We start from the raw sequence: 15033 nt of genomic DNA, 5'->3' as shown, positions 1-15033 counted from the left end.
TAACTCATCATTCTCCCAAATCATAGTATAATACCCGAGGCTTTTCTTTCATTTTATGTTAACCTTTCTTCACTTTTCCTTTCGTCACTCTGGTTTGATCTTTCTTTACTCTTCTCTTCAGTTTTAAATGATAATATAAAAATATAAGTGTATGATAATTTTCTTTTGGTACCAAATCAAGCCTTGATATAATTTTTCAAATAAAACTTATTTAGGCATAACTTTTGTTAATAAATCTTTTACAAGCAAACTTTTACTAAAACTTTAAGGTATTTGACTATCAATAAGAGTTTTTATTAAGAAATTATAAATTTTTTTAATAGGTAATTTTTTAAATTTATGTTATAAAATGAATGAAATAAAATTATTAAATAAATAAATAATATTTTAAACATTTTAATATTTTAAAAATATTTTTCAATCTATTTTCAAAAACTCAAAATTTAAAATTTTACTAATAAAAAAATAATTTATTTAATATTTAAAAAATTATAAAATTAAATAAATATTTATGATGTTAAATAAGTCATGCTAAACTAAATAAGAGATAGATGCAGGATGGTCCAATCAAAATATTAGAACTGTGCGAACCCAATCCTTAGTCTTACCTAACCTGTAAACACGATGCAGATAACTATTCGAAGAAATCAAAGAATGAGAAGAACTGCAAAAGAAGACGTGGATCTACGTACCGGAACCACTTGTGACAGAGAGCTATTTTGAAGAGGACTTGTATCATCTACCTAACCTTAACTTGGCTCTAATACCTATGATGAAGATATCCAAGAAATGAAAGGCGGGGCACAGACGAAGACAAAACCACGTCGCCAGACACGTTGCAGTAGGAGATGCTGGAATGCATTAATTAACATGTGTCAAGTAGTAAAGGAAGCGTGTGATGTAAGGTACAATCTCCTAGAAATTTAATTGTAAGTTCCACTTGGACCCACAATTTTATGCGAGATTATACCTTATATTACTAGGCTCTAACACCTAGGTAGCAAAATCCTTTTGAAGAGGACTTGTATCATCTACCTAACCTTAACTTGGCTCTAATACCTATGATGAAGATATCCAAGAAACGAAAGGCGGAGCACAGACGAAGACAAAACCACGTCGCCAGACACGTTGCAGAAGGAGATGCTGGAATGCATTAATTAAGAGTCCTATTATAATGATCGAATCAATGTTTTGTTGTGGATGGTCTTTTAGTGTGCCTTTAAAAATGTTCCAAGTATGTTGTATGGGCAGAGCGCCTTGTGTCTGGTCTATAAATAAAGGCAATGACTTGTAATGTATAATTGTTGGGATCCTTTCTGGTGCCTAGAAAAAGGATTCAAGTGTGTAACGGGTGAAGCTCCTTTGACTCTAGTCTATAAATAAATAAAGAAGTTTGCTTTTAATAACGGAGCCGGCTTCCCCTTTAACCTTCAAATATCTCATTAGTTTTCTCAGGTTTCCGATATATATATCCTTAGTATGCTCTATATGAAAGGGAAAATGAACTACTGGAAAGACATTCTTTTTTCATGTATAATTGCATGACCATATATAACCTCGATTCTGGCCAAGTGACAAGGTAGGGCTACAAAGATAATCACTCCAATTAGATTACAGCATATGTAAAAAGCGACATGAGTTATCCAGGATGAGCTTTATTAGCCTGCGGTAACTGGATGAATACTGTATTTATCGAACTAATTCTGAAGGGATTTTCCACATTAAAAGAGTATATATTAATTTCTACCCCTGAGGGTCTTGGTTATTGGTTATGTAATGATATTTATGGGACCTTTATTTTCCGTTCCGTTTTAACCTAGTTTTACTAGGCTCCAATGTATCAAAAAAAAAAAAAGAGTATATATTAATTTCTAAAAGGATTTTTTTTTACAACAAAATTTTCATTGATTACACCATAACATTACAAGAGAGGTATAATGTCAGGAGGTGCATCCTGTAACCATGTGCGCGACTCAGCATGATCAAGAGCCATTTTTGCAGCTTTGTGAGCTGCTGAAGTACCGGATCTGGGAATGTGTCTTATAGCAAACACACTTTTCTTAAAAATAAAACTTTTAATATTAGATATTAGACAATCAATCTCTAATTCGCTGTTAATTTTTCCTGAGATGAGACTAATGACATTAACTGAATCGGACTCTATCAGTAGCGGAAGAAACCCCAAGTCCTCTGCCAATTTAATACCTTTCAAAATTGCACTAGATGTAGGCAATTTAGATTTAGGTAATTAAAAATTAAAAATTAACAACTTAATTAACTTTCGGAAATATTGTTTACCATCACTATTCATCATTATTGTTTATGCTTATTGGTTATAGTTACTGTTTACGCTTATTGTTTATCCGCATCAAAATATTAATTTTTCAAAAACACAATAAATTACAGAAATTAAATGGTACGGAGATTTTTACATGATTCGTATTAATTAATTCTACATCCACGAGGTCACGCTCAGATGAAAAGTAATTTATTAAGTTGAGATGTTACAACCATAGATTTATCAAACTTAAAACTCTCACTTACAGTTTATCACTATACAGACTGAATTTGCTTCTCTTAAATAATTGTTACCCCTCTTGATCCACAATACTTAACGCACTTCGCAAAGTGATCAATAGCAATTCTTCAATTTTTTAATGTCTAGTGATCCAAGATTCACATAGACTCTACACAAATATGAAAAGAAGATAAGTAAATAAATCAACACAATATTATGTGCCAAATTAGGATTCTTTAGGGAGAAGGCCGAATTTTGCTTCCCTACTTTGTGCTCAGTGTTGCGCACCTTCAATTGCGAAATACCTCTCTTTATAGGCACTAGGGTTTCACAAAAATAGTAACTCTTAAAAGATTTTGATTCTTTCCAAATAAGAGTTTATTTTCTTTTATAATTCCTATGAATCTGAATAGGATTAAATCTAATTTCCTTACATTGCTTGTCTCCCAAGAAATATTTAAAGCATTTAATAAACTTCTTGTTTAAACCGACTTCTTACTCTAAATAGAGCTCATGCGCCAATTATAGAATCACATCATTAATTGACTTGTTAAGTTAGCCATCTAATTAAATTAGGAAATAAATATTCTTAATAAATTGAAATCTCACTAAATTAGGGAATTAATAAATTAATCACTATTACAAGATATACAATAAATAAAATTCTAATTTAACTAGACTTGCCATAAAATGCAAACTCTACAAATAATGAATTTAACAATTTCCATCCGTAGCCCATAAAATCTAAGTGATTTATTGGTATTGAAGAATAAAGATATTCTAGATAAAAGCTCGAGTACTTGTTACCCACGAAATGCTTTTGCAGTTTTGTTACCTTAGGGGCAAATATCTACGATCTGCAAATTTTTGCCAACAAATACAAAAGAAAGTCCGTAGGGCATAACATGAGCATGTATTCAAATCCCCTTTTATATAATGCTATAATTTATTTAGTGCTCCAATGGTTCGATATTGTCAAATGTTATTTTCATATGAGTACCAGTTCCGCAACACATAAATTTCTTTTTTGTTATTTATATCCATAATAGAGTTTTAATTATTCATTTCACCCCTATAAGTCAATAGTGACTAGAAGGTAAAATAACCATTGAAAGTGTGATATTACAAAGTTAGAATTAAAGTCCGACACAAGAAAGCTTTGAAATTGGGATTAGCAGAAAGGTTTTTTTTTTTTTTTGTTAATTAGACATGACCAAATCATCTTCTTCACATCGATGCCGTGACAGAGCTACGATATGAAAACATCCCATCCTCCTTTCATCTAATACAAGCTGGTTATACCTCTCATTTTCAATATTTTGCTAAAATTTGCCCGATAGTGCATGGCTGGGTAAAAGTTAATACAGATGGCCTAAGCAGCGGTTATCCATGTTCTGCAATGGAGCTTTCAAAGATCACTCTCGTTATTGGATGGTTTCGGTTGTTTTCTATTAGGAAATTAAGGACCGTATCAAACCGTAACCAAAGTGATATTAAGAACAAATGAAGATATATGGGACACAAAAATTTTAAGTGGAAAAAATTCCAAATAAACCGGCTTAAAAATCCACAACAAAAGTAGAAAGAATTCACTATTCAAATGAGGATTATAACAATTTTCTTTGAATACAAGGATAGAACAATTACAATCTCTCTTATACTAGGAGAAAGCAACTCTGTTACTTAAAATTGGGAAAATAACAATTGCAAAAGATATTCTAATTATTCTCTCTTCACAAGCTCACAACTTTCTTTTCATATACTAAATGGAATGCTTTTGTTGAGAAAGAAGGACGAAGCTGCTTAAGACTGAAAATATTTAAGAAATAGAAGAATTTTACTAAATTAAAGGATTTTATTGATATTTTATAAGAAAAACACTACGATACTGACGGCTCACTCTTCTTTTTTCCTACTAATTCTTCACTCCTCTCTTGATGCCTACAACAAAGAGTTTAGCAGTATTTATAGTATCCTAAAACTAATACACACCACACAAAACATTAAATTATAAAAATTTAACAATCACATTTTATAAATATCACCGTTCAAGAGATTTCTAAAATAAGATATTTTCATCATCATTAAATATTTTTAGATTAGAAATGTCCCATGTTCTCTACACAATTCTTAAGTCTTCTATGAATTAAGCTTTGAACTTGGGTTTGGACAAATGTTATTTAATTGGATCATAAAATTGGTGTTGCACTTTTAACACTCTTCACTTGATGGCTATAACAAAGAGTTTAGTAGTATTTACAGTATCTTAAAAGTAATACAAACCACACAAATATAAAATTATAAAAGCTTAACAACCACATTTTACAAATATCTTCAACCATTTAATAGATTTCTAGTTTTAGATATTTTCACCACCATTACATATTTTTAGATTAGAAATATTTTCCATTCTCTACATAAATTCGTGAGTCTTCCATGGATTTGGTTTTAAACTTTAGCTTGGTCAAATGTAATTGGATTGGATCACAAAATTAGTATTGAACTTTTAACAATTTTACTCTCAAATGAGAGCTCCCTTTTATAGCCAATCGGTGGCTTGGATTATCAACGAGAGCGAAAAAAAAAATCTGTTGAAATAGCCACATTTCTTAGCTTGCCAATCTTGACAAAGGTAACAAGTATTGCACCGTTCTCATATTCCATCACATGAGAATTCACTTTCACTTGCATGTTATTAAATTCCCATTCCAATTTGTCATTAATCTTTTGTCTAATCACTCTCTGTATCCTCATTGGAGTATTCAAAATTGATGGTCCAATTGCATTTACAAAATTAAATTGATGAACTTTTGATTTACTCACACCTTCATGGAATTCAAAAGTGTGGCGGATTGCTTGGCCAAACTTGGCCTTATTTGTCCTATTATGGTTTGGTGGCACATGGCGCCTATTGAGATTCAAGGAATTTTGTTGAAGGAAGCAAATGGTTTCCCATCCTGCAGATTCTCCCGAGACTTATTTATATGGATTTTCCTTTTCTCTGTCTTTTTTTACTATTTCAGTTTTAAATGTCTTGAGGGGTAAGGAAACACCACTCGATACATACCACAGTGGCATTCAGAGTTAAGGAATGGAATCTGTTAGAGCAGCTCACGATGTTGAACAGAAGAAGGCGAAAGCTAAAATGAAGAAAATACAGAGCAAGCATGTTAGTAGTGCCAGCTCAGCAGATTAGTTAAAGTTTGTTACAAGCACACTGTGCATTGTACTGAAGATTAGTTAGCTTAATTACAATTAGCTTTTAGATTAGTTAAATGATGTAATCATAATTATGCAGTATATAAATAGCTGCTATACTGTAATCGTTGGTTAAGCAAAATAAGAAATAAAGTTTGTTAAGAAAATTTTCCAGAACTTTCTGTCCATTTTCTTAGTAACCAAACAGCTTCATTTCACTTTTCTATCATGGTATCAGAGCCACTCTAATGGCTAGTGTTGTGCAAATTTTATTGAACTCGCAAGTGCACGAATCTATTGTAGTATAGATCGATGGTGACGATTGTCGATCCCACGAGGAGGTGGATTTTAATTGTGTAGAATTAATTTTGTAAATGTGTGATTAGATTTATGGTGGAAATGATTTGGAATATGCGAAAACTTAAATTAAAATGGTGAGAATAAATTCTAAAATTGGAATTAAAATGGCGAGAATAAATTGAAGAGAATTCTATTGAAATGACGTACTTGGGTATCTGGATCCGTATCAACATGCACCATGGGCTAAATATTCCTTATTAATACCAATTAAATTATGAGGGGGGAATCCACACCTCATGAACCACGCTCTAATCAATATGGTGCTAAGGGCTTATCGTGCCAAATAATAATAACCTTATACTAGGGAGCCGGTGAAACCAAGGCGGTACTAGAAAAAATTAGTATTATTTGTCGACGAGAAGTCAAAACATCTACAAAAATTAGAGGGGAAGAGAAAGTAAATTTACCAAATAAAGCCCAGGACACATGTTGAGACTTCACCTTCAACTCAAGCTTGAAAGAAAATTAGCTACTCATAATTGAACTTGGGGCAAAATAGAAATTTATTAAAATACATAGAAAATACAAGATGGAGAAGGAATTACAGAAAATGGATCCCAAAAATGGATTCAGAGATATCAAATTAGGGGGGAGAGACCCCCTTTTTATAAATACATGGAGTAAATTATGACCCTCAAATTAAAAACAGTTTGGACGCTCAGGATTGCGCCACGTCATCAGTCAACAGTACGCGTTTTGACCACGCTGATGAACAGTAACACGGTTTGACCCGGGTTGAACAGTGACGCGGTTTGGTTGAAAATAATCTTGTGTGATGCATGTACCGTACGCGAGATTTTTCATCCACTGATATGTTGCCACGTCACCATCAACAATACATAAGAATTTTAGTCCAACAGGATCGTGACACCTCATCAGTTAATGCCACATCATCGGTCAATGCCACGTCATCGATCCGTCTATGTAAATAGTGTCATGAAAAGTAACGTAGACAGTACCGTACATGTGAATAGTGCTATTTTTCCTTTTATGCTCCTCTTAAGGTTTTCAACCGTCCTGAGTTCAAAAGTGATGTCCGTTTTGCCGTCTGATCTCTCATTTATTGTGAAATGACCATGATGCCCCTAAAATACATAAAATACTTAATTAAAATAAAACACACATAATTAAATTACAAGCTTAAATACTTAAAAGCAAGGGTTGTTAGTAAGACTTGAAATGTAAAATGACGATTTTCTCCTTTATAAATATGCATTTTCTAACACTCAACAGCTAGTTCCAATAGCATAACATTAAATCAATCATCACATATTTCTTTTTCATTTAGCACTCTAATCAAATTGGATCAATCAAATTTCATGATTTGGAGAAAGCAAGTTCTTATTACAATAAGAGGAAATCGTCTTGAAGATTTCATTTCTGGAAATCAAATCATACCAGAACAATACATTTCTAATACAATAGTTGATGAATCAGTACAAAAAATCGAGAATCCAGCTTACATCAATTGGCGAGCTCAAGATCAAACCTTGCTTGGCTGGATTTTATCCTCCATAAGTGAAGGTATCTTAAATATTGTTCTTAATTGCGAAAATTCATTTGAAGCATGGAGATCAATTGAAAAATAATTTAGCGTACAATCTGAAGATAGAGTTATGCAATTGAGATATGAAATGAATGTTCTCAGAAAAGAGAATATATCTATTGAAGAGTACTGTTTAAAAGTAAAAGTTGTTGTTGATAAGCTTGCTTGTGCTGGTAGTTATGTTTCTGAGAAAGATTTGTTAATGCAAATTTTGAATGGCCTAGGACCTGGATTTCTAGATCTTGCTTCAATAATTATTGCTAATAGAATCTCATATGATGATGCTTATGCATTACTCTTAACATAATGAGGCAAGACTGGAACAAAATCAAAATACTAAGGACCTGTTTAATGCAAACTATGGAATGGTGAATGCTAAACTACTCTCAGATTAGAGGAAATAATATGAGAGGTGGTTATAGTGGATATCAGGGACAATTCAATGCTGGTAATAGGAATCAAAATGGAGGAAGAGGAATGTTTTTCAACACATATTCAAAAGGATTTTCAGTTGGAGGTTATACTGGTAATGCTGGTGGCAGAGGAGAACAAATGAATACATATGCTTATAAACCAATGCTTCACAATAGGCATAATTTCAATATGATTCATGGTTCAACTTCAATGTCTAATAGAAATGGATCTGATGATAATGTGCCTATCTGTCAAATTTGTCATAAAGCTGGATATACAGCTGATGTTTGTTGGTACAGACACTTTGATAACTATGTTCCTCAACTTAGACAATTTGGAAGGGGCAGAGGACATAAGTCTGCTTATATGGCTAACTTTGAGCCACAAATTGGTTCTGTTTCACAATTTAAAGACTCATTTGCTACAGAGTATCCTGGTTATCATGGCTATCATCCACCTGATATGAATTCCTCAGTAAATCACCACTTATATGATGTTTACTCTGCACCTGGAGCAGCCTATATTGCAAACTTTGAAGGATCAGTTGATGAAGGATGGTATCTTGATAGTGAAGCTACACACCACATTACTAATAACATGGCTAATATGCATGTCAGAGATCAATTCACTGGAGCAGATCAGCTCATTATTGGAAATGGACAAGGTTTGCCTATAACACATGTTGGTGATGCATTCTTTCTCTTTAAAAGTTCCAATTCTAAACACAAACACTCCCCTATAGCACTTAAAAATATTTTGTTGGTTCCTTCCATTACCAAAAATTTGTTAAGTATCTCAAAACTTACCACTGATAACAATTTGTCTATTAAATTTCTTGGTAATGTTTGTTTTGTGAAGCATTCTCTAAGGGGACAAGTACTTCTGCAGGGCCTTGCTGAGAAATGGTTATACAGGCTGTTATTGAAATCATCATCATCTTCTCAGTTATCACATTAATCTTTTCTTTCCCATATATGTTTCAATAAACCTTTGTCTATGCTTTCTTGCTGTTATTTCAATTCTGTTGTTCCCTCTGGAGTTGTTACAATATCTCAAAAATCATGTAATCAAACTGATGATTCATCTTGAAAAACTTTAGTCAATAAAGCCATTTTACTTCATAGAAGGTTTGGTCATCCCAATCATTAAGTGCTAACACATATACTCAAGACAACAAAATCCAATCATTTACCTACATATCAAATAAAGCAAATGCATCAGCATATCTGTTAAGCATGTCAAATGGGCAAAAATCATAAACTTCACTTTCCAATCACTGAAACCAAAACCTCAAAAGTCCTAGAACTTATACACACAGATTTATGGGGTTCTTCTCCTATTGCTTCTATAGGTGGTTATCAGTATTATATAAGTTTTGTAGATGATTTTAGCAGGTATACATGGATCTATCCTTTGAAGTTAAAGTCAAAGGAATTAAAGGTCTTTCAGATTTTTAAATTACAGGTTGAAAATCAGGTTAGCACAACCATTAAGATGATGCAATCTGACTGAGGGGGAGAGTATAGACCATTCACTAAGTTTTTAACCCAATCTAGTATTATTTTTAGACATCTTTGCCCTTATACCCATCATCAAAATGGGTTAGTTAAGAGAAAGCATAGGCATATTATTGAATTGGGCCTGACTCTCTTAACTCAAGCTCAACTTCCCTTTAAGTTCTATTGTATATCACATCAATAGATTATCATCTCCTGTTTTGAAACTTTTAACCCTATATGAAAAGATATTCAAACACAAACCTGATTATGATTTTCTCATATGCTTTGGTTGTGCTTGTTGTCCTTAGTTGAGAGATTACAACAAACACAAATTTGCCTACCATTCTAGTAAGTGTATATTCATTGGCTATAGTCCTTCACATAAGGGTTATAAATATTTACACTCTTCAGGTCGAGTCTATGTGCCAAGACATGTTATCTTTAATTAATCAATTTTTCCTTATGCCACTGAATCTATTTTTCATAATCACACAAAATCTAATCATCAAACTTCTAATTCCCTTACACCACAGCAAATCTATCATATCTCCTCCTTGCCTGTCATACCAGGATTTCAAAATAACAGCACTGATAATCTGGACTTTGTAAGATCTGAAAGTAGTAGTTTAAGTCACTCAGATCATCCAGAACAGACAGCAACTTATCAGAATTTACAACAAGCTGTTATAAATAATATGTCAACGCCTTATACATGTCCAATAACTATTGAACCCATACAACATATTCCAAAGCCTACACATCACTCTTTACCTATACAAAATCATCATTTTGGCAATACTTCTTTCTATTCATATTCATAACCAAATACATACCAGATGATAACCAGAAGTAAAGTAGGAATCTTTAAGCCCAAAATTTATACTGCTGTGCTTACTCACAAGGAACCAGACACTGTGCAAGAGGCATTAAATGATTCAAAGTGGCTACAAGCTATGAAGGAGGAATATGATGCCTTAATTAAGAATAATACATGGACCTTAGTTCCAAAACAAGCTGATCAGCATGTGGTTGGGAATAAATGGGTGTATAGAATCAAGTATAATATAGATGGAAGTGTAGCTAAGTACAAAGCTAGACTTGTTGCAAAGGGTTTTCAACAAGTGGCAAGGGTTAACTATTTTGAGACATTCAGTCCAGTTGTTAAGTCAACTACAGTTAGAGTAATACTCAGCCTAACAGTGATGAATTAGTGGAGAATAAGGCAAGTGGATGTCAACAATGCCTTTTTGAATGGAGAATTAACATAAGAAGTATTCATGTCTCAACCCAATGGCTTTATTGATACTCAGAGATCTAATTTGTATGCTAACTAAATAAGTCTCTATATGGACTCAAACAAGCCCCTAGAGTTTGGTATGATAAGCTTAAAGGGTATTTAATGAACTGGGGTTTCATTAATACTAGTTCTGGTACCTCATTGTTTGTTAGGAGAAATAAGGCATTTATGATCATCGTTCTTATATATGTTGATGACATACTGATCACAGATCCAAACACTGCAGAACTGGAAGGTTTCATAACTGAATTCAGCAAAACTTTTGCTCTAAAAGATCTGGGAGTGTTATCTTATTTTCTTGGAATTTAGGTATTATATGATGCAAACTATGTGTATCTTGTCACAGAGGAAGTATGTCAGAGACTTATTATCGAAGGTTAAAATGGCTGAATGTAAGGGCATTGATACTCTCATGAGTACTGGCACTAAATTGCAAAAGATAGTTCAAGGAGAACTTGGATACTATCTTGAAGATCCAACTCATTATAGGAGCATAGTTGGAGGAATGCAGTACCTGATACTTATCAGACCTAAGATTGCTTTTGCTATAAACAAGCTCAGCTAATATGTAGTTGCACCAACACTACAACATCTAATGGCATGCAAGAGAGTCCTAAGATACCTAAAGGCAACTCAAGATTATGGCTTGAAGTTCTTCAGAGAAGGAAGCCGAACACTCACTGGTTTCACTGATGCAGACTGAGCGTGTGACTTAGATGATAGGAAATCAGTTGGTGCTTATTGCATTTATTTAGGCAATAATTTGATATCCTAGGCTTCTAAGAAACAATCAGTGATAACCAGATCAAGTGCAGAGAGTGAATATAAAGCCTTGGCATCAGCAAGTGCAGAGCTAACTTGGTTGCAATCTTTATTTTCCGAGTTGGGAATAAGTTGCACAGAAAAGCCAATCATATGGTGTGACAATGTTAGTGCCACTGGATTGGCAAAGAACCATGTGTACCATTCAAGAACAAATTATATCGAAATTGATATGCACTTTATTAAGAATAAAGTTCTTGCTGGCGAGTTAAACATACATTATGTACCAAGTGAAGAACATATTGCAAACATAATAACTAAGCCTCTCTCATTTGTAATGTTTAATTACTTAAGATCCAAACTCAACGTCCATATTTATCCTCTGAGTTTGAGGGGGGCTGTTAGAGCAGCTCACTATGCTGAACAGAAGAATGTGAAAGCTAAGATGAAGAAAATACAGAGCAAGCGTGTTGGCAGTGCCAGCTCAACAGATTAGTTAAAGTTTGTTACAAGCACATTGTGCATTGTATTGAAGATTAGTTAGATTAATTACAATTAACTTTTAGATTAGTTAAATGATGTAATCATAATTGTGAAGTATATAAATAGCTGTTGTACTGTAATCGTTACTTAAGCAAAAGAAGAAATAAAGTTTGTTAAGAATTTTTTCCAGAACTTTCAGTCCATTTTCTTAGTAACCAAACAGCTTCATTTCACTTTTCTATTAGAATCCAGAGTTGAGAAGCTAGAGAACGAAGTGGGCTCTTTGTCCACTGCCCAACAATAAATTCTGGAAAACGCTATGTGGCTCCATTCCTTCGACAAGAAGAATAGGGCAGTCATTCCAATGAAGTTCATCCATGTGGATTGCCACAGCCTTATCAAGCCAGAACTATCAAACTAAATTTCCACGTTTCCAAGGTAAGGATGATGCGACAAGTTGGGTCTGTTAAGTGGAATAATTCTTTGATTTTAATCATACCTTAGAACAAGATCGTGTTGCATTTGCATCTTTCTACCTAGAGTGGGAAGCACAATTATAGTACCAAACACTTACAAAGGAAATGAGAGATATGAAATGGGATAAATATTGGGATGCATTTCATGCTTGATTTGGTACCACCCGCTTTCAAGGTTTCTTTGGAGATATGACTAAGTTACAACAGCTGGGAACTGTTCATAATATAAAACTTGGTATGAGAAGCTATTATCAAAAGTAGGGCACCTTACTCAAGCACACAAGTTAGTTGTTGTGTGACTGGGCTTCAAGATTCTACTCAAGCTAATGTTCAAGTAGGTTAGCCAGATTGTATGAAGCTCGTGATCTCGCTCAAAAGTCAATAAATTTTCTTCCAAGCATTCTGAAGCTCCAAATGGTTCAGCATTGGTGCCAGTCAAAAGATTAACCATAGAAGAGATAAACAAGAGAATGAATAAAGGATTGTGTTCCAAATGTAATGAAAATTTGGTCCTAGATATCTGTGCAAAAAATTATCCATGATTCAAGCTCCCTTCAATGATAGTGATGTTGATAAAGAGATGGAATTATCGACAAGACTCCTGAAATTTCATTGCCACTGTGATTGAATCCCTGAAATTCAATTTTCAGAATTTGGCCTTAAGCACAACGCTGTTCTAGAGGGAGGAATTGAAATGTGTCATCTATTTAAAGTTGTTATTTTGTCTTTGTTGAATTTAGTCAAGAAAGTAGTTAAGAGTTGTCGAGTCGAAGAAGTTCGTATAGGAACCAGTATTTGCAACATTAAGTTGATATAATTTTCCTCCATGGTATTTGATATTTCAATTCTACTGTAAAGGTACGTGAAAAAAAGATACTATCAATACAGTTCAACACATATATACCAGATATAAATGTAAATATATTAAGGTATATTGAGAGGCTCAGGGCAATATATGAGAATCTGAGCACGATAAATGAAATTAAATTCACTAGACTACGTGGATGCAAAGGCGAACAACATACAATGGCTATTTATGAACTTTACAGCCTCCAATTAAACCAATGATACTTGCCTAATTAAAATCCATTAACATATTTTTCCGTTCAAACTAGCAATGAGATGAACTATAGTGTACAATGAAAAATTCTTTAATGCTGCTGACGATTTTATCAACAAAATGGGAAACTGGAATAAAGACATTTTTGGCAATATTTTTAAAAAGAAAAAGGAGTTGCTGGCTAGAATAGGTGGAATCCAACAATTTCTTAAGAAGCGTCATTCTAGGAGTTTAATTAAGTTAGAAACTAAGTTAAAGAGAGAACTTTAAAAAGTTTCAACTCAAGAGGAAGTGTTATGGTTCCAAAAATGTCGGAGACAGTGGATTATTTGTGGGGATAGGAACACAACTTTTTTCCATCAAAAAGCTATCGAGAGAGGCCGAAGAAATAGAATTGGCATGATAAAAAACAACGCGGGGCAGTGGATCCATGTTGAAGCTGATATTAAATCTCATTCATTTTCTTATTTTTGCAATTTGTTAATGAAAGAGGGAGGTGTTCATGTCCAATATCCTTTTACTCTTGATTTCCCTTTAATTGATAATTGTGCTCTTAACAGTCTGAGCAGAATTGTTGATGATGCAAAGATCAGAGATACGGTCTTCAGCATGAGCCCAATGAAAGCCCCGGGAGTAGATGGTCTTCACGCCATCTTCTTCTAGACTCAATGGCATGTGGTGGGGTCCTCAATTTGTCAACTTATTAAAGATTTTTTCTCGGGAAAACAATTGCCTAGGGAGTTAAATCAAACTCTTCTTGTGTTGTGATACCGAAGACCAATAATTTGGATTCTCTCAAGTTATTTATGTTGAGTTTACTTTTTGGAGTGAGAGTGAGGAGTGTAGATTCCTTACACTTCAGTGTTTACTTGTACATTTTAAGAGAGGATTAAAAATCTCACTCCGTGGGCCCCACTTATTTTTAGAGTGGGGAGTGGGAATGGATCTTCTTTTTTTTTATCCTCCTTTTATTAAATTTAATATAATTATATTTAATAAAATAAAATAAAATAAATAATATAATATTTATTTAAATAGCATTATTATATTTAACTAAATAATAATTTGCATTGATTCTAAGTTAAAATTACTTAAAATTAATATTATTATATTAATAGAGAATTAATAATATTACTATATACTATCTTTATTTGAAAATATAATATTATTATATTTATTTAATATTAATAATTAATAATAATAAATAGTTTATTCTAAGAAAATATTAATTTTGTACTAAATAATAATATTATTTTATATAATTTTTAAATTTAATATTATTATAATTAAATTTAATATTACTATATTTAAATTTAATATAATTTAAATAATATAATTATATTTAACTAAATAATAATTTGGTTTGATTCTAAGTTAAAATTACTTTAAAATAATATTATTACATTAATAGAAGATTAAT

The sequence above is a fragment of the Citrus sinensis genome, chromosome 6 (genome assembly GCF_022201045.2).
Source record: "Citrus sinensis cultivar Valencia sweet orange chromosome 6, DVS_A1.0, whole genome shotgun sequence".
NCBI lineage: Eukaryota > Viridiplantae > Streptophyta > Magnoliopsida > Sapindales > Rutaceae > Citrus > Citrus sinensis.
This window is presented reverse-complemented; position numbering follows the sequence as displayed.